Source organism: Anomaloglossus baeobatrachus, chromosome 3 (genome assembly GCF_048569485.1).
Source record: "Anomaloglossus baeobatrachus isolate aAnoBae1 chromosome 3, aAnoBae1.hap1, whole genome shotgun sequence".
Classification (NCBI taxonomy): domain Eukaryota; kingdom Metazoa; phylum Chordata; class Amphibia; order Anura; family Aromobatidae; genus Anomaloglossus; species Anomaloglossus baeobatrachus.
In genome coordinates, this window is record NC_134355.1 from 302,327,086 (window position 1) to 302,347,859 (window position 20,774).

The 20,774-nt window shown below is 45.4% G+C and overlaps 1 pseudogene; it reads right to left on the reverse strand.

Moving 5' to 3' along the window:
- Nucleotides 1-20,774, reverse strand: part of LOC142297220 (uncharacterized) — a 43,668-nt pseudogene that overhangs the window by 5,500 nt on the left and 17,394 nt on the right.

A 20,774-nucleotide genomic window follows, 5' to 3' on the forward strand; every position in this document is an offset into this window, starting at 1 on the left:
GGATCCTTGATCCTGTTCACTGGTGCTTTTCTGTGCGTTAATGAGATTAACCTATTATATGCTCTGGGTGATTGCATCACATCTTAAGGAGAAATACAAATCCCTCTTAATTGTGACATGAAGGATCTGATTGACATGTGGCACCCTCTCTTTGTTTTGTCTACATGAAGTTATAAATATTCCAGAACAGTAGGCTGCAGAGTAAAAACTATGAAAGGAGAAAGAGATTTCGAGCAATATCAGTAAACGAATTTATAAAATGATGCTGGGTATCCTTAAAAAAAAAAAAAAAAAATATATATATATATATATGTATATATATATATGTACAGTATATATATTTGCTCTGTGGAGAGTCGAGGACTTTGGAAGTTGGTTATGAAGTTGTATGATAAAGTTCCCTAATAGGGCTGGAACATTTAAAAGAATTAGTGATGCGCAAACTCATGTACATTTGGGTTTGCCAAACCAGCACAGATGAAAATAAAAAATTGTGTTCGGCATGCGAACTTGAACCTGAACAACGAACCCCATACAAGTCAATGGGGAGCCTAAGTTCGAGGTCGTAAAATGGTGGTAGTAAGAGCTAGGGGGCTGCAAAAGGAACCTAAATGGGGGTAAAAACATGTCAACTGTCCAGAAAAAAAAAGGGAAAGGTAAACAAGTTAAAGGGCTTCCTTCATAATAGCAATAATGGTTACATAGCAAGTAAGTGAACAAACTAAAAATTGTAACAGTGATCCCAAAGAGATGGATTTCAGAGATTCTCCACAGACCAATAATTTAGAAAGGGCCCTTACAGAGCCTGTATTCCTAGTTCACCCACACACAGTCAACATTGCCAGACTTCCCCCCCAAAAGGCAACAAGTTTTACAAATTTCCCCTATTTAGTCGGTATTCCCAGTTCACCCACATGGTCAAGATAAGAAAAGTTACCCTACAGAGAAACAATTTTAAAATGGCCCATACGGACTCCGTCACCAGCTCCAGCTCGGTGCGGAATCCCCAAACAGCTGAGTCTCAGAACAGCCTACTGTTGTTTCCCCCTGGCTGCGCTGTGGTGAGGTTGATCGTGCATGTGTTAGACTGATCGGATGAGGAGGAGGTGGATGTAGCGGAGTAGTAGTAGGCAGAAACATAGACAGAGAAATGTATAACCAATCTTTGGTGGTGTTAGGACATGTGCTAAAACGGTTTGCACCTAAGGCACAGCCCACATTACATTACACCCTGCTGACCCTGTTTTCACATTTTACCATCACAGCTAATATTGGAAGGGTACCATCAGAGAACATTTTTAAAAAAAGGCCCCGAGAGATCCTGTTTTCCAAGTTACAGAGACTAATTTTCAGTTCCTGTTGGATTTGTGAACAAGCTTTCGGTCCGCCAGCTGAACTTGCTACTGCCAGTACCAACCATTTAGGGGTACTTTGCATGCTGCGACATCGCTAGCCGACGCTTGCGATGCCGAGCACGCTAGTACCCGCCCCCGTCGCACATGCGATATCTTGTGATAGCTGCCGTTGCGAACATTATCGCTACGGCAGCTTCACATGCACTTACCTGCTCTGCGACGTCGCTCTGGCCGGCGACCCGCCTCCTTTGTCACACGGCAGGCGGCCAATAAAAGCGGAGGGGCGGAGATGAGCAGGATGTAAACATCCCACCCACCTCCTTCCTTCCGCATTGCCGGTGGAGGCAGGTAAGGAGATTTTCCTCGCTCCTGTGGCTTCACACACAGCGATGTGTGCTGCCGCAGAAACGAGGAACAGCATCGTATCTCCTATTGGTGCGACATTATGAAAATGTCCGATGCTACACAGATCACCGATTTACGACGCTTTTGTGATCGTTTATCGGTGCATCTAGGCTTTACACGTTGCGACGTCGTTACTGGTGCCGGATGTGCGTCACTTTCGATTTTACTCCGACGATATCGCAGTAGCGATGTCGCAACATGCAAAGTACTCCTTAAACTTGAAGCAGATCACCCATGCTGCACAGTGTCTATCTAGAGAATGCACAGCATTTATTTTGAAAAAAATATCATTCAAAGCAAGCAGCTCTGACTAAATATGACAGTTTTAAATAATGGATTAATATTTTGTTTCCATTTTTGGGTTTGGTGGTACTGTGGCCACTAATAGATTACACTGACTGCTTCACAAAGCTGCATGATGTAACGCAACATGAGCTTTCAGAGATATTCACACAACAAGCTGTACACACACTGTTTTGTTGTTTAGACTTGTAACGGCTCACCCATGCTGCTCAGTGTCTATCCCAGTAATCCAAAGCATTTATTAAATAATAATAATTGTTCAAAGCAGACAGACATAAAACATTGGTATATTTTATCCACAGATCAACAAGGTTAACAAATAATGTCCCCTATATAGCCGGTATTCCCAGTTCACTCACACAGCCAAGACTGACAAAATTCCCCCACAGACCACCAAATTATAAAATAGGCCCTGAAACAGCTGGTTTACCTGGTTGACCCTCACAGCTCTCATTGCCTGAGATTCACCACACAGCACCCAATTAAAACAGAGATGAGCCATGGAACCCTATCAAACAAAGTGCTCAAAACCAAAATTGACAGGTGCCTTACTTGTTGTAGTTCCCACTGCTTTGCTCATTTTCAAGGGAGTGATGTTGAGAAAAGATACCCATGATCCTAAGTAGCCAACTCTGCGCTTTCAGCAGTGCACTGATTTTTCAACTGCCTGTTTTAACAGTTTCCACACAGGAGCCAATTTTCTGCTCTAGTGGTGGCCAGTCTAGTTGCTGCGTTTTGAAAGCTCCTGGTTGGATTTATAATTAAGCTGGAGGAACGACCAGCTAGACTTGGTACTGACACACACTGTTTTGTTTTTTAGACTTGAAGAGGCTCACCCATTTTACTTAGTATCTATCCCGGGAATCTAAAGCATTTATTTTGAAAAAAATATTATTCAAAGCATTGAATAATGGAATAGGACTGTGTTTCCGTTTCTGGCTTTGGGGGTATTGTGGCTGTGATAAAGAGGGGATTTGACTACGGTTCAGTGATGGAACTAACTATAGCAGCTGTGTCGCAGTGAACATTCAACAGGGTGGCTACCCAGTAATCAGAACTGGTAACAGTCAGCGGAACTTGGAAGTCACTTGGCAGTCACTGCAGTAAGGATTTGCTCATGTTAGCCACGCTGCCCAGATGCAACTACAAGCTGTTATCAGTTGTCAGGTGTATTGCATTCTAAAATGTTCAGATTTCCCCCACCTCCAAAAAAACTTATAGAAAAAGACCCATAAACAGCCTTTTTACCTGATTAACCCTCACAGCAAAGATTGCCCAAGATCCAACACTCTTGCACAGTGCTGTATTACAGATGGTTTTCAGAGCTCCGCAACACTGTGCCTGCTGCAGCGCAGTTACACGTTTGTGAAAGATTACGACAGTAATACCTAGTACACAGTGATTACTTTCACGCCCGTAATACCTGGTGCACAGTGACTACATTTTTCTTCTTTCTTTTTTTGTAAACTAAAGACCATGGAGAGAAGTGGCGAGAGGTAGTTTTTCCCAAAAAATTAAGGCAAAAGACTTACCTGTCTGTGATGACCCTCCCTGCCATGCTGAACACACCACATGTTTAGACAGTGTTACGCTCACCGAGGAGCGGCGAGCGGCCGGAGGTGGACCCACTGGACTGTGCACCGGACTCCCCTGAGAAGACGACCAGCAGCGAACCCCTATACAGGGACTGTGCGGTGCCTCCTCAAAGGGCCTAGATGCACGGCAGCCAGGAACCGGTAGTAGGAGTCTCTGTACGGCCAGGTGTAGTACGGGTGTGACGTCCGCAGCATGCAGAACACGGTTGTGGCACCGGAGTAGGTTCACAGCAGGTGGCACGGAGACGTTCACTGTAGGTATGGCATGGTGACGTTCTCTGCAGGTATGGCCGGTGACGTCCACAGTAGGTATGGCACGGTGACGTCCACTGCCAGAAAGGTACAGATGGCACTACGACGAGACAGAAGATTAGCCACAGGTAGATGGTGCACAGATACAAACTGTAGTACACAGGGGCCTGGACACTAGCAATGCACTAGTAGGAGCATTGCTTGGGTACCTGCTGCCAGGGGAGGTGAACCTAAATACCCATATGGTAACAGGTGACCTCTGAGGTCACTTCCAGATAATGGGGCGCTACCGCTTTAAGAAAGGGGGCGTGGCCTTGCGCGCAGCCGAGAATCACTTACTGCAGATCTGTGTGTGGACGGGAGACAGGAAGAGGCTGCAGCAGCTCCTGGAGCCGGGCGCCCGACCCGGGAGTAAGCAGGACGCACAGGAGGACCCGAACCAGGAGCAGAGCCTGCAGAGCCATGGGACCGGTAAGAGGAAGGACATCGCTGGCGGGGGCTGGGACCGGGAGTGCACGTGGGGACCATGCTGGGGCTGGGCAGATGTGAGGGAGAGCGCCCCCCTCAGGATAGGGGGGTGCTACAGACAGTATAATTGCAGCAGAAGAGGCCAACACCTCAAAGGCGTGTGCAAGCTAAGGCCTTGTATTCAATGTTGCCCCCTAGAAATTAAATGGTGCAGAACCATCAGCTAGCAATGTGAAAGGTGTGGACATGTACTCTTTCACCACATTTTCAAAATATTGACTCGAGGAAATAAGCACCATAGTAGATGGTGTTGCTGGATGGTGTGGAGGGCTGCACATGAATTGCTGAAACATTGCAGCCATGTTGACCCTCCCTCCGGAGATGAGGCCAGTGCAACTGCAGGGTTGTTAACTTCCTCCTCCTCCTCCTACACCGCCTTTTTGTTCCACTGAGCCCCCAATGTCTGGTGGGAGTGCCCTAAGAACACCGTTACACAGCTTGTTCTTATATTTTCACACTTTTTGATCCCGCTCCAGTGGCGAAAGTAGCGATGCCAAGTGGTCTTTGTAGCGTGGATCCAGCAGGGTCGCCACCCAGTAATCACCACTTGTCAGAAACCTTGCATCTCGAGGGTCATTGTGCAGGCACAACAGCATGTATAGGCTCATGTGTTCAAGTCTTCCTAGCATCAATGACAAGCTGTCCTTTGTTGCAAGTGTGTAGGTTTGGACTGGTTCCTCTGTATCCCCAGCAAAGGTGCAGTGATACCCCTGACCTAACTTCCCAACCACCCTGCTGGGCAGATGGCTCTTCCTCCTCCTCCAAAACTTCCCCTGGTTGTAAAGTTGGGGACATAGCCTCTTTCGACCCATAAACTATACCTCAAAACCTTTTGGAAATGATGGCCCAGATAAATGAGTCAATGTTTCCTCCTGCTCCTCTTCCTCTGGGGCCATCACCTCGTCCATCAAAGCCTCCAGTATTTTTCCAGTGTGCCGCCCCGGCAGCAGCCAAACTGCTCGAATCTGGGGTCTGCTGTGGCTCGGGGGTCTCCGGACCCGGAGGCTCGCGGCCACTTCAAATCAAAAGGGGGGTATTTACAGGGGATTTACAGTTTGTGATCCCACCCGTGGTTCAAGGTAAAGGGAGTACCACCGCTGCCGATCGGAGTACCCGGGGAAGATGGAGTGGGGCAGCCAGATGGCGTTCCCAACACGGGTAGGGTAGGCCCCGGGACTCTGGATGGTGGAGGTGTAGGGGAGTGCAGCACTGGTTGGAAGCAGGGGAGGAAAACGTACTCACTGAGGCAGTGTTGTTGGTGATGTGACCGCAAAGCAGACTCTGGCACAAAGGTAAACCAAGTCTCTGGGTGCCGCTGCTCTCTTGGGGGAGCTCGTCCGGGTGTCCGTCCCCTCTGGTACTGCTGAATGGTCCGAATCTCTGAGCTTCTTTGGGACAGTTTGTAAAGACACTATCCTCCACAGGCTAATTGCCGGGTTGCCTGAAGCTACTCCCCGACCTTGGGTCCTGTACCCCACCATTGTTTTGGTCCTGGACCGGTTATTAGGCTTGAGATGCTGACCGTCCTTCAAGACCAGGTCTAGGCACCCAGCCTCAATACCCTGTGACCGGGTCTCCGACTCCTCTGGGCCAAGACCACCATCTGCGACCCAACCAACAACATACAGGAAGCCACTACTCCCTCAGCTCCTCACTTCTTGAGGGCTACTACTGTTCTGTCTATATCCCTCCCACCAGTCTGCCTGACCCGTAGGTGGGTTGCCCTATTCCAGCTAGACCACCCACTGGTGTGCCTGACAAGATGTGGTGTGAGATGTGGTTGGAATTTGGATACTGATGGAGGCAGTACCATAGGTTGGGAACCCAGAACCAGGAGGGGTTGAGTCCTGCACCAAAGGCTAAAGAGTGCAGGATCCTGTGATACCCTGACTAATTCAGGGGCATCACATTCTCCCTTCGTTAAATGTAGCTCGTCCCCGACCTACAGGATACCCAGAGGTTTATTTTGTTTAACTGAAAAAGAAGAAAACTAACATTTTAATTCAACAATTTCTCATCCCACAAAGGGGAGGCACATCACTTGAACGTTGCATAACAAACTCTCAGAGTTCCCATTTTATGAGAACCATAGGAACACTACCGGTTCTAGCGGTAGTCGGTGGCTCAGCCTACTCTGCTGCAGCCCCTTCCTGCCACAGTCCATTCCCATTGTCCCTCTCCCTTCAAACCACCACCCAAACAACCTGGATCCCCCGGTTCCTTGTGACGGCATTGACGTCCTGGAGGCTTAAAAGATGACTCTGTAACAGTCCTGAGTAACCTGGTAGCCGTTATTCATTGTGCCAACCTCCATCAAGGGTCCTCTGATGCTGTCTACCAGCGCCGCACCATCCAAGACCCTGATGGCCTTTTTACCTTAGCTGGAACATTGACAGGGTCAACAAGGAGGGCACAGTCTACTTGCATCATGAACTTTCCTGTCACCTTCCACCAGGGACCCCTCAACCGATCCCCGACGGCCTTCTCCACTCAAACTTAACACCGGAGAACGTTCAAAAAAGGTGACATGTCTAAACAGTCATTTTTTTACTTTATAACAACTTGTGGGTAGCTATCCAGTTTCAGCTACCGCTGCTGCAACAAGAGGCACCGGCTGTTCCACAGCCGGGATAGCAGAGTCCGGGTGCTCCATACCGAGGTACGGGCCCGGTGATGCGGCCAGGTCTGATCTGGCCGATGACAGGACCGGAGGCGTCTCGGCCTGGTCTAGTCTGGCCAGTGGTGGAACTGGAGGCATTGCGGCTTGCTCGCTTTCTGTGGGGCTAGAAGTTCCATTGCCGGGGTAGGGGTTAGCGGCTCGGCGTCCACCGATGGTGAGGGTGGCTGGGTGATCACGGTGGCCGAGGGCAAACTGGATTCCGCTGGCAGGTAGTCCGGATCAACCGGAACTTGGTAGTTGCTTACCAGCTCCACACGCAGGACTTCCATCTCGTGGTCCCGTACTGCCACAGCCACGCTCCTCAGCTCGACTCTCAAGGTAGCAGCCCCAGGAGCAGCGCACTCCGGTGACCAGTGCCGTGCTGCCGCCATCATGTCTCTGCGGTGCCCAGGAACTTTATCGCAGAGTCCTGGCATCCCTGCTCCACTTCCGCTTCTACATTTCGTCACGCCCCCCTTGGTTTTTCGCCAGCACCTCTCAAGCGCAGGGGAGCACTGGAAATTTCCAGATCCAGCCACTACCGGTTTCTGGGAGCATTCTCAGCGTGGGGGCAGAGCTTCACCTTCGCGCTCTTTCTGCGGGAATGATGGCGGGGTTGTTCTTTTTGGCGCCAAAGATGGCGGAAAATGGTGGCAAATGGTGGCAATAGCAGCAATACAGTTTTTAACACCGCAGTTCACTATCACAAGGCGCACGTCACCCAGGTTAATGGGCCCAGTCCATATCCTGTTCATGACGCCAGAAATTTGAGGTGTGCTGCCCCTGCAGTGGTCGAACCGCTCGGATCCGGGGTCTGCTGTGGCTCGAGCGTCTCCGGACCCGGGGTCTCACGGCCACTTCAAATGAAAAGGGGGGTATTTACAAGGGATTTATGGCCCCATCACACACAGAGATAAATCTTTGGCAGATCTGTGGTTGCAGTGAAATCATGGACATATTGTTCCATTTGTACACAGCCACAAACCTGGCACTGATTGTCCACAATTTCACTGCAACCACAGATCTACCGCAGATTTATCTCTGTGTGTGACAGGGCCTTTGAAGTTCGTGACGCCACCTGTGGTTCACGGTAAGGGAAGTACCGCCGCTGCCGATGGGAGTACCCGAGGAAAATGGAGTGGGGCAGCCAGATGACATTCCCTCCACGGGTAGGGTAGGCCCCGGGACTCTGGATGGTGGAGGTGTAGGGGAGCGCAGGGCTGGTTGGAAGTGTTTGGAATTGATTGTGTTTATTTCTTTTCACTTACAGATTAGTGATAGGGGTGTCTCATAGATGCCTGCCATCACTAATCTACTGCTTAGTGTCAGCTATGAGCTGAAATTAACCCCTTATTACCCCAATTGTCATTGCCCCAGCACAATTGGGAAGAGCCGGGTAAAGTGCTGGGGTTGTCACAACTAATGGCTGATATTTTTAGACTGGGAAGCTCCCAATAACCATGGTCCCCAGCTGTCTGGCTTTATCTTGGTTGGTTATCAAAATTGGCGGGGACCCCAAGCTGTTTATTTATTTAATTTTACTGTACACCTGAAGACCGGGTCTGTGATTGGAAGAGTCAGACAGGCTGTCACACAGGCTGGGGATGCTCTCTGACTGCAACCAATCACAGATATCGGTGGGCGGGGGAAGCAGTGAATATGCCTGAGCGGCCCCTGAAGAATGAGTGGCTACAGGAGCAGTGTACAGTCGCGCAGGTGACTCGGTAAGTAAATTGCACTAGCTTTATTATATTTTTCTTTAGATTTGCGTTATTTTTTTTAATTTATTTTCCAAGTGTCCGACCCCCGCCAGTGCCTTTGAACTCTCAGGGGCCAGACTTCACAGTCCAGTCCACCAATCACTATTTTATCACAAAAAAAGCATTAAATTCAGAACTAACAAATGCACCAAAAAACAAACAAAAAGCACACCAATAAAGCATTCATCATTACGAGTGTTTTTCTTTACATATCCAGGCACTCTGGGAAAAGTGGCAGTTTTGGTTGCAGTTTGGGTGCAGTTAAAACTGCAGACAGAGTGTTAATATAGCCTTACTCTGACCAGATGAGAATGAGGAGGGGGAGGAAAAGAAGTAGGAGGAGAAAGCAACACTGACCGACAAATGTCCAGCGATCCAAAGTTGTGGAAGGACATGTGCTTGAACGCCTGGCACTTCATGCCAAGCCGCCACTACCTATGTCCAGTGTGCAGTTAGAAGAGAGCTATACCATCCCTGCCCCTGCTTACTGATCCAAGTATCTGTAGTTACACGGACCTTTGATGGTGTGGATCTAGTAGATGATGCTGGTAGTAGTGCTGTGGCTGCCACATCATGTGCTTACAGGCAAGAAGGTGGACCAGGTGATCGTGAGTGGATGCAAGATGCCTACACCGCAGTTGAAGAGGCTAACATCGCAGCAGAGGAAGGAACAGGAGGAGCCAGAGTTTTTTCATCATTTCTCAAGAAACTACTCCACTGCACCTTGTGCTTGGAAGCCAGATAATCCATCATGCAGGTTGTGCTCAGGTTGAGAATACTTTTCCATTGTTTCAGACTCTTGCAAACCACCATTCTCTTGTTATCAGCACATTCCCAAAAGAAATGCCATGCCAGGCAGCTCTTTGAAGCTGGCTTTGCTGGGATCTTTTTCCTGGTGTGATGGACAAAAGCTGCCAACTTACTGGCTATGGGCTGTCCACATAGCGTTTGCCCCATGCTCCCTCTTTTGCTGTGCTAGTGGTTCATCTGCCTGAACACTTCCTCCTCATTGGAAGTGCGCATGTCACTTTCATGGCCTTCACTCTAAGCGGGGTCACGTACATCATCGTCAACTCACTCATCATCTCCCATTCACTCCTCATCCATGCCATCCTTCCTCCATACACTGACAAAATCTGCAGCAATTGGCACCTTTGTTTCATCATCTCCTGAGCTGTGGTGTGGTGATTAGCAGACCATATCCACCCGCCCTCCCATGGACTCATCCTCAAACAGAACAGTTGGTTGGGCGTCAGTGCACTCAGTCTCTTCCACCTCTGGGGCAGGACCTGGTAGATGGGCCACGGAACCCCATCTAGCAGAGTCATCAAAAAGCATAAGTAACTTCTACATGACTTGTGGGTCACACTGCTTGGCTAATTTTGAATGGGTTGAGGTGATGGAAGATGACAATGGAACTTAGGAGATGATTTTGACCTTTCAGGTGTGGACTGGCTGGAAGAAAATGCAAAGGAACTGGAGGCACTGGTAGTCATATAATCTAAAACCACCTCAACATGTTCTGGCCTCACCATTCATGCAGGGATACTTAGGCCTAAGAAATGATGAAGAACAGCCCGCGGCCTGTTTGCAGTGGAGGAAGGTGTTTCAGTATGGAGCATAGTAAGCACATATTTACCATGTCCTCGCCCTGAAGTAACTAACCCTCAGCTGCCCCCATCAATGGTGTGTATAACAGGATTTCAAGAAGAAAGCCACAACTCTCCAAAAACAAGATTGCTGCTCCTATGCAGTTTGATAAAAATAACAAGTAAAAGCCAAAGACTATGGGAACAATGTTTTATAGTCGGAAGGACCAAAATAAAACATTTTTGTTTAAACAAGAAGCTTTATGTTTGGATGTTGACTAACAATGCTTTACAGCATAAAAACCTCTTGCCATCTGTGAAACATGGTTATGGTAGTATCATGTTTTGGACCTGTGTCACTAAATCTGGGCCACGACAGGTTATCATTGATGGTTGAATTACAAATGATGCCAGCAAATTCTAAAGGAAAATGTAAGGACATATGTCCATGAAATGACACTCAAGAGAATATTGGTCATGCAGCAAGATAATGACCCAAAGCACACAAGTTTTTCTACAAAAGAATGGTTAAAGAAGAATATAGTTAAACTTTTGAAATGGCCAAGTCAAATTCCAGACCTTAATGCTATAGGAATGTTGTGGAAGGATTGGAAGTCAGTAGTTAATGGGAAAAACCCACCAAAATAAAAGTTGATCTGTATATAGGAATGAGATAAAAGTCCTCCAAGCCCAGGCGCAACACTAATAAACAATTCCTGGAAATGTTTAGATGCAGGTATTGCTGCACAAAGAGGTCACACCAGATACTGAAATCAAAGGATCACATACTTTTGGCACAGACATGGGATATTGGATTATTCTCCTCATTTAAAAATGATAGTCTTTTGACTGTGCATCCGGTTCCTGTTCTGGTTTGTCATCCATATAAAGCTTGTTGAAAGGTTGCAGAGCAGCGAATCAGCAAGCTTTTCCAGTGTGGTTGCTTCCGGAGTCATCACAGCCATGTTAGTATTGGCATCTTGCTCTGATTGGCCAGGGAAATCGTTGTAAAAACAAAAAAAGGGAAGCAAAATAAAGTCTCCATGTTACATCTCATGCATATTCACTCCTTCCCCCACCCACCATCTGTGACATTGTCTGTGATTGGCTGCAATAAAACTGCCGGTGTGTTGGCGTCTCTGATTGGTTGCTCTCATAGTGGCTGTCTGACTGAATAAAGTGTAAAAATAAATAAATAAAAAAATGACGTAGGGTTCCCCGTATTTAGATATTATTTGCCGATAAAGCATACAGCTACAGGCTGTAGCCCCAGCTGTGCCCAATATCTTGGCTGTGTATCACAATAAGATTTAATTTAAATAAATAATTAAAAAATCTCACTTGCGTTCTCCCCTCAATTTTGATACCTTGCTAATATAAAGCCAACTGCTGTGGGATGGTATTCTCAGCCTGGAAAGGCTCATGGTTATTGGGACCTCCCCAAGTGTTGCATTCACTAGATGGGACAATCCCGGTACTTTACCCGTCTCATTCTGATTGACCTGGTGCGGTGGCAATTGGGTTAATATAAGGGGTTAATGACAGCTGTGATTTGTCAGTAGTCATCAAGCCCTGGATTAGTAATGGCTAAGGGTCTATGAAATCCCCCATTACTAATCCTGTAAGTCAGAAGAAATAAATAAAAACACAGAGAAAAATCCTTTATTTAAAAAAAAAAAGAAAAAACACCCTCTTTCACCAATTTATTCACTTCATAAATGCCCCCTGCAGTTCTGATGTAATTTACACGAGGTCCCACGACAATCCTGGCTTTGCTACATCTGAGGTCGCATGTGCGCTGTCAAATTAGAAAATGTGACCGCTCACTGCAACTGTCAGGGACACACTGATTGAGCCGCAGCTTTGAGCGGTGATGTCACTGAGTTCACATCAAGTATACATGCGCTTTTTTGAAAGAAGATGCAAACGTGGTGCAGATATTTGGTGTATAAAGTTCAGCACTAAATCTAACATCTCCTGGCAAAAAAAAGCACACTTTTGTTGCGGTTTTCTGCTAGGAGATGCTGAAATGTCTGCACCAGATTTTGAACCAAATTTGCATCTTCTGGAAGAAAATCATACTATAACAGCATCAAAACTGCTGAGTTTTTTTGCAATTTTCTGCCAGGAAATGCAGATTTGGTGCTGGAATTTATATACCAAATTTCTGCATCAAATCTGCATCTCATGGCAAAAAATGCATCAAAATCGCATCAATACCGCATTACATTTAGATGCATTTTTTGCCATACGATGCAGATTTGGTACAGTACGCTTTTCTGCCAGGAGATTCAGGTTTCATTTAACTCAATGAATTCACCTGGGATGAGATTACTGAGTTCAATGAGTTCACCTGAGAGGAGTTTACCTGTGGTTCCAGGTGGGCTTCCAGCTGTGACCGCAGGTAAACTCAGTGATGTCATTGCTCACAGCTGTGGCGTAGTGAATGTACCTAAAGCCGCAGCAGGCAGTTATGTTTTCTAATGTGCCCATGCGCTGTGACCTCAGTATGTTGCAGAGCCTGGTTCATCGTGGGACTTTGTATGGATTACATTGGATCTGCAAGGGTATTTTGGGGGTTGATAAAGGGCTGAAGAAGGCTGTGTGTATTTTATCTCAAATAAAATGATTTTTTCGGATTTTCTGTTTTATTTCTTTTTACTTACAGGATTAGTAATGGGTGAGGGTCTCATAGAGTCCTCCTCATTATTAATTCAGGGTTTTATGGCAGCTGACAAATCTCAGGTGAAGAGAACAAAGTTTTTTCAGCACAAATAACATGCACACTCTTTAGCAATAAAAAAACATCCCTGCCCACTGTGGGAAGTTCATGGTACTCAACTTCAATAGTCTTGAAAATTATAAATGTGGAAGCATACTTAAAAACATGCTTATAGGAGTCACAAAAAGCACATAGAGGATAGCTGTTTTGTGTTCACAAATCACACTTCAACATATTTTTTAAGGATGGTAAGTGTCACTTTCATTTTTTCTGTTTCCACATTTACAGCTGACAAATCACAGCTGTCATTAGCCCTTTTATTAACCCAATTGCCACTGCACCAGGGCAATCGAGATGAGCTGAGTAAAGAGCCAAAAATGTTGCATCTAGTGGATGTGACAAATCTGAGCAGTTTGGCTCCTCCCATCCTGATAATACCAGCCCCCACTATCTGCTTTACCGTAGCTGGATATCTAAAATAGGGGGACTGTATGTCTTTTTTCCCTCTCTATTTTAATATCCAGCCATGGTAAGGCTCACAGGTGGGGGCTTCAGCCTGCATATGCTGTTTTACCCTCTCTGGCTATCAAAATAGGTCGGGAGCCTACGTAATTTTTTTTTATTATTATTTCTTTTTACACTGCGATACAGAAAACTGACTGCAATCAATCACAGTTGCGGACACAGGCTGGTGAGTGTGTATCACAGTCTACAACCAATCACATACACTGGCACAGTGGTTGGGTGTGGGACGCAGTGAAAATTGATGAACCTTAATAAGTCGGCCAAGAAAAGAGTCTGACTGCACCGTGAGTATCCTGGAAACACCAGGAAATCCGGTATGTATAACTATCTTTTTGTTACTACCATTTAATGTCATTTGCAGCCCCCTAGAGCGTACTACGGCCATTTTATAGCCCCAAACTTCTCGTCTCCATTGACTTGTATAGGGTAGGTTGTTTGGTGTCAAGATTGGCATCAAGTTTGCTTGCCGAACCCGATTTTTCGTTTTGTTCATGCTGATTTGCTGAATTCCACAGGTCCCCTCATCACTACTTTTTACTCACTTTTAGGGCATGTGTGAAAATCTGATATAGATTTAAGTCAAACATTTGCAAAACTAGGGAAAATTTGAAGAGTTTATAAACTCGCAAACACCACAGAATGTATGCTTTTGGTTAAATAATATGCCCAAAGTATATATTGATTTGTTATTAACTCTGAAGCAACTCGCTGTATCCGGAGTCCTTTCTTGCTCATAAGTCTGTAGCAGAAGATAATAAAAGTTAAGTCCACATTCCCTTTCCTATCTACTAGACTAAATAGGCAGTCAACAAAAAAAAATAGGAGTAAATTAACAACATGCCCTATGCAAGATTTTAACTTTGTAGATTATATTTTCACATATGAAGATACAGTATATGTACCTTTTAATTGCAAATCTGTATTAGAAATAAAAATGAAAATCTGCTTTAAAGAAAAGTAGTTTAAAGGTATTTTCCAATACAAAAAAAGGGTGGGAACCACTGCAATATTTTTTAATAAATGTCATTTTTTGTAAAGTTCTAGCTTTATTCCTTTATATTCTGTTACAGTGTTGGCTACAAGGTAAAAGTTTCTTTCCTGGCATCTTTGATCCTTTTTCCATATTACTATATTTCATTTTATTAATACAAACTGGAATTTTGATAACAATGTCTGTTTAACCGTATAATATTAGTTGATGAAAAAATAATTTCCAACTTTTAAAATATGAGGAAACTGATTTTTCCATATACCTCTGTGATAAGACCAAAGACATCAATACATTTTACCAAATGTTGTAGGGGCCCATTTAGCTGCTGGATACTTGTGTATTTTTTAGCTGCCCACATCCCGATTTTCTCCATGCTATAGAACTAACCATTACTTACAAGTTTAAAAATACATTATAATGACTAAAATATATATATTAGATAGCTTTAAACTACCATATTTTAAGGACTAAAGAACTTATTATAACATGTAAATCAAAATATAGACAACAAAAATAGGAACTTTTTTGCATTCTTTGAAATTCCATGGTAGTGGAAGGAAATGTAGGTGTAATAAAGAGTATTTCATTAGAGTTAATCGGTCACAGTCAGTACCTTTTAATGTTTGTTTTAGCAAGATCGTTAAATATATAAACATGCATGTGTGTACACACACACACACACACACTCTCCCACACACACACACACACACACTCTCCCACACACACACACAAACACACACACTCACACACACACACGTTAAATTTCCATCATCAACTGACTATTTCTCTTGCGTGACTCCTTCCCCATCAGATCTATTCATCTTTGTTTATACACTCAACATTTAATTTACAACATAAAGAAGGATATCTCATGGACTTATGAAAATCACAAGAGAATTAGAGGTAGGCGAGCAATAAAATGCTTGGGTGTTCAGTATTCGAGTCGAACAATTTGGTGTGGTCAAGTGCTCGAGTAATGAGTATACTGGAAGCCAGTGGGAAGCATTTTTCCGGAAGACCCTCTGAGGTGGCCTGGGGGTCCAGGAAAATTGCTAAAATAGACGGAAGCAGTGCTCAATTGGAATAGGAACAGCATGGGGAAGACACCTGGACACATCTCTAATTACCAGGTAGCTGCTGGGAACAATGTTGTCATAGTATTACGCCACTTTTATAGACTGACAATAAAACATCCCATTCCAAAGATAACTTGGAGTAACACGGTGACCAGTATGTATCACAGAAGTGGAGTAAACCTGGATATCCGTTCCAGTACTTGTAGTACCACAAGTCTTGTTAGCGCATACCAGGGCCATGTTGTATGGATATTGGAGAGACGGGTGGGTCTGGCTATCCACATATCTCTGTCCATGGCTGTGTCTCATCTGTTAAGATGGAGCCAGTTTGCCATTGTGGGGATACTGTGATGTCTCCAGGAAGGTGTCCTCTGAGATAAAAGAGGATTTGTTTGTCCTTACTGTGTTCATGGATAATAGGTTGTGACATCTTTGGAAGGTATCCATTGAAGGAACAGGGTGTTCGCTTGATCTCACCGGGGTCAGGATATGAAGGTTTGTGAACCCTCGGAAAGGTACCTCTGGCCGGGGTTAGTGATAGGAGACAGCCATAGCTCTACTGAGATACTTAAGAAGTGTATTTGAACCTGTGTGAGCATAATGCAAGGTTAACGGACTTGAAATCTGTGTTTATGTTATGAAGCGTGGTTTATATGTGTGTACTTCAATAAACCTGCTGGACTTTTAATGAAAGTGTTGTAGTCTGCTACCTCTAAGAAGGAAGCAGAGTGAGTAACCCTGTTACAATAGATTTATCAGGAGAAAATGTTAGGACACATTCTGTCCTGTATAATGGTGATTAAGGTGGCTCTGGACAAGTGTCAATACTTACTGAGAGGGGCAGTGCATCCAGTTGTCATCTACACCGAATGCAAAAAACTTGGCCTACCTTCTTTCAGCTCAGAGACTGGATGTACATCAAGCTCGATGGTCGCTCTTCCTTGCCCACTTTGACTTTGTTCTACATTTCTGACTGGCTGATAAGAATGTTAAGGTGGATGCACTCTCCTCATCCTTTATGTTGGGCAAGTAGGTGAAGGAGCCTAAACATATTATTGAGCCATCCAAAATGCTCACGGTAACTCTGGTTAATGTGTCTCAAATGCTTCCCAGAAAGATGTTTGTTATGGAAGCAGACAGGAAGTGTGTTCTACATTGTGGTCTTACCTCTAAGTTGGCCAGACTACTCTGCTAATTTCTTGGAGTGGAGTTTATCTTGCCTGTCTATTGCCTGTGCCAGAAACAGACCCCCAAGAAGCTTCCAGTGACTAGTTCCCTTAGCGATGCCATCCGCTCCTTGGCAGCACATATCGATGGACTTCATCACCTACATGTGTAAGCCCTCTGTGTGGTTCGTCATCTGGGTCATAGTGGACAGGTTCTCTGAGATGTCCCATTTCACTCCGCTGTGAACGTCTGCCCCTGTGCTCACTGAGCACTTCATTCTGCACATTTTCCGCCTGCAAGGCCTACCTTTCTACATTCTGTCCAACATAGGTGTACAGTTCACATTTCTGGAGTGCTACCTATAAGCTGCTAGATGTCACCTTGGACTTCTCATCGGCCTACCATCCATGATCCAATGACCTAGTGGCACAAGTACATCAGATCCTGATGACTTTCTTGTGGCACTTAGTCAACAAACAGCACAGTGATTGGGTCAAGCTTCTTCCATGGGCGCAGTTTTCCTACGACAATCACGTGGGTGAATCCTCTGCTAACGCTGTTTCGTAAAGTATATTGACATCCCGTTCCCTGTGGCTCTCACCTTTGGCAACCCTGATGACAAAGCTCTTTTCAAAAGTTTTTCCAAGACCAAGTCCTACCTGGAGCATTTCTCCATCTGAATGAAGAAGCTCGTGGACACTAGATTGTTCCAGCCAGATGACAAGGTATGACGCTCTTCTAAATATGTCTATCTCAAGATACCGTCCTTCAAGCTGGGACTCTGTTTTATTCAACCCTTCGAGGTGCTCCATCAGATCAATGCCATGTCCTACAAGCTGAAGCTTCTGACCTCCTTGCGTATCCCAAAGTCCTTCCATGTGCCTCTTGATAAACTTGTCATCCTGAGCCACTACTTCAGGGATCCTGGAATCTTGCCTCCACCAGTCAGTGCTGAACACATCATTAGGTAAAATCCATAATGGCCATATAATGGGTATGAGGTAAAACCCTATACTTAATGGATGGGAAGGGTTTTGGTCCTAAAGAGAGTTCATGAGAACCCAATTCTGCCCCTATTCTACTTGAAAAATTCCTGGAAAAAAGTGGCATAAGGGGTGTACTGTAATGCTGTTACTGGCATCCCCACACTGTCCTGCCCCTTGCCCCACCCTGGACGCAAACATACTCACCCTCCAGGCCACTTAGCAGTAGCTACTGTGTCCCTGGCCCCTGCCAATGGCTCCAAGGGCCTGTGCACCCCACACAGGTCTGGTAGCGCACTTCAGGTGCACTCGCCTATTCTTAATGGGCCAGCATGACTTAATAATAATAAAAAACACTTATACTCAACACTCTGGCCTCTCAGATACTACTTGCTACTCTACTCCCCTCGTTAAATCTCTGAATCGGCGTTGGCAACACTGAGCTTTGATCACTAGGCTTCCAGGTTTGCTAGACCCAGTTCTGTGCATGCATCTGCAGCACCCAGGGGGCAGGGGGAATCAGGAACGGGGTCTCGTACCTGAGTTACTCGTCACCGGGCTGGTGTGCTGGTTTGGGATGTCGCGGTGGCCTGCCCGGCTTCGTGCCCCGAGGTGTACACCAATAAAGAGGGAAGATGATGGGGGTAGTAGTAGTATAAATTTTGTAACGCCACCTGTGGTACGCGGCCAGAGATTAGCTGCCGCTGCTGTCGCTGTCCTCTGGGGGCGCGGATGGTAATAGCAGCCAAAAATGGTATCACTCCCCACTGGCGGATCGGGCTCCGGGAAGGATGATGAGGGCAGTAGTGATGGCGAAGGCCTTTGGCGCCCAGGCGTGGGGCGACCGCACCGGTAATAAGAGTCTGAGTCAGATGCTGTGGTTCCAGGTGTCTTTACTTACTCTTTGTGCCGCTCACCCCGGTAGTACTGGTCACTTGCTGTGATGTGCCCCGTTGACCTCAGATAAGTTAGAAGCAGTCACCATTGTTTGAAAGAAGAAAGTCCTTTGACAAAGTTGCCCTTCCAGCCTTGGGGAACTGTGCTGAGTGCTCTGCTCTAAGCCATAAGCCCCGTGAAGAGAAGAGAAGAAAGAGGTGATGGTGTCATGTCCCAGAACTATTGTCCCGGGTAGACTGACTGAAGATTGTGTGAGTTTGCTCCTACTTCTACCCCAAGTGTAACCCGCCCCTAGGTGGGTGGCTTCAGTGACCGGGGAAGTCCCATGCCTCGTGATGGCCACCCACCTGCCTACCCTGAGCCATGCCCCCTGTGGGAAGGCTTCTAAGCTGTATGTAAAGTGTGAATGTGGAACACCGGTGATTAACCCCCTCCTTACCTGAGGCGAATATCGCATCTTAAATAAGGTGCAATACTCTGTGGCGACTGGAGCCTCAGGGGCGCCACACATCCACAAAGATCATGGACATGCTATAACATCATGGGCTGTAACCTTTAGGGTCACAGCTGCAGAGTTATCCTGAGCATAGCATACCTGGAAATCTCAGTCTAGCAACTGAGGCCCTGGGGTTTTCAGTGCTGCTGATGCTGATCCAAAGATGTGATGAGAACTTGACTGATGGCAGTCAGGAGCAGTGGGGCCAGAGAGGTGAGCAAAAGGTGAGAAAAAGGACTTTTTCTATTATTGTGTTTTTATGCTCTAGAGTCAGGATATATAGTCATAGCAAAAGTATTGGTACCCTAGAAATTGTTACAGAAAATAAAGTATTTCTACCAGAAAATTATTGCAATTATATGTTTTGTCATACACATGTTTATTTCTTTTGTGTGCATTGAATCAACACAAAAATGCTCAGAAAAAGGGCAAATTGGACATAATTTCACACAAAGCCCCAAAAATGGTGTGGACAAAATTGTTGACACCTTGCCAAAATTAAGGGTAAACAATTTTGTTTCAAGCATGTGATGCTCATTCAAACCTTATACCTGATATCAAATAAAAAGGGGAGAAGTTGACTCAATCTTTGGATTGGGTGTCTGTGTGTGCCACACTAAGCACGGAAAACAGAAAGAGGAAAAGAGAACTGTCTGAGGACTTGAGAACAAACATTGTTGAAAAATATTAACAATCTTAAGGTTACAAGTCCATCTCCAGAGATTGTGATATTCCTTTGTTCACGGTGCACAACATAACACGTTTACAACCCATGGCACTGTAGCTAATCTTCGATGTGGACAGCAGAGAAAAATTAATGAAAGGTTGTAATGCAGGACAGACCAGATGATGGATAAGCATCCCCAATCAAGTGCCAAAGAAATTCAAGCTGTCCTGCAGGCTCAGGGTGCATCAGTGTCAGCAAGAACAATCCATCAATATTTGAATGAATTGAAATGCTATGGCATGAAACCCAGGAGGACCCCATTGCTGACACAGAGACATAAAGCTAGATTGCAGTTTACCAAAATGTATGAGAGTAAGCAAAAATATTTCTGGGAAAGCATCTTGCAGACAGATGAGACCAAGATAGAGCTTTTTGGTTAAACACATCATGCTACTGATTACCAAAAATGGAATGAATCCTACAAAGAACAGAAAAAAAAACAATTCATCCATGGTAGACACATATGTGATAGAGATGATGCCTTTAACAACAGGTGCATGATCTTTGTCAGAGATTTCTTCAACAGGATTACCATCAGGGCTATATTGATCGGGCTTATCATAGATCTAAAAATCTTGACGTACACTCCTATCTCTCAGAATTAAGGACACCATGGAAAATACATTGCGTTTCATTACGAAATATCATTCGAAATGTAATGAATTGACTAATATTGTCTTGATATTTTGGCCTATTCTTAAACAGGATCCAGGACTGTCTAAGATCATTATGGAAAAAACCCTC